We start from the raw sequence: 1,133 nt of genomic DNA on the forward strand, positions 1-1,133 counted from the left end.
GAGAGAGCAAATATCACGAGTAACCGCCGATGTTTTTCGATACGCACGATTACCGACTAAACTGCGATATACGCGACCGAGCTATATGCGAAAATGTGTAGAATTTAACGCGATTGTCAACGATGTTGCAATTGCACTCGTCATTTCGTTGGCTGTAAGGCAAACGCATGAGTACTTCTATGCCATGCTGGCTGGCATTTTAGTGACACGTGGCGCGAGCGTTGTATTATTGGTACAATAGAAACGTAAAATTTCATTCGCGATAAAAAGGACAAAGTCATTACGATGCCTAATTAATACCACAGGTAAATACATTTGCGATAAAAAGATAGATCGAATTCTGTTTTGCGCCGCGATTCAATAACGCGAGAATATTACAATGGGTGTCGCGTTTCAAGCTATTATTTTGTATCGTTATTAACGAGCGTAAAATTGAAGCCCCGCGGAAAATGCGAGGGGAGAAAAAATTGTGGGAAAAGGACAGTGGTATAGGCAGACGATGGGATAGCTACGCCTCTTTTCGGCGGTGCCGCGCGCACGCATAATTAGACGAGGACAACCGAAATCGCCCCGATCGGCCATCGGGGAAGAGACGGTGCGCGGCGAAGAAACACGGCGAAAAATTGACACCGGTCGAGAGCCGACGGTATCGTCGATGATCGTCCTCATTGGCCGGTGGCGAAAAAATCCCATCGAATCAGCGAACGAGGTGAGATTTGCAATTAAAACGCGGGCTGGTCCGCTACGCGGGCGGGGGAGAGGCGGGGGGATGGGGATGGAATCGGGATCGGCGGAGAAGGGGGGAGCGACGGGGGTGAGAACGGGAACGGGGGTGGACGGATGCCGCCGTCCGAAAGGGCGCAATAAATGTACGCATTGCGCAGAATTAGTTGATTAAAATATAAAAGAAGAACGGGTGGGGATGGAGGGTCGCGCGCGCGGGAGAGAGGTAGATCGTGCAGGGCGGGCGGGGGAGGGAGGACGACGCGGAGAAATATGGCAGGGGAGAGCAGAGAGATAGGCGCCAGAAGGAGAAATCTCGTTTCCCCTCTCAGTCCCGCGACTGTGCTGTGTGCGGGCTCCCGCTCCCCGCCCCCGCGACTCGCCCTTCCGCCCCCTCGCGCCACCCCCGC

This window comes from Atta colombica, unplaced genomic scaffold (assembly GCF_001594045.1).
Source record: "Atta colombica isolate Treedump-2 unplaced genomic scaffold, Acol1.0 scaffold45, whole genome shotgun sequence".
NCBI classification, from domain to species: domain Eukaryota; kingdom Metazoa; phylum Arthropoda; class Insecta; order Hymenoptera; family Formicidae; genus Atta; species Atta colombica.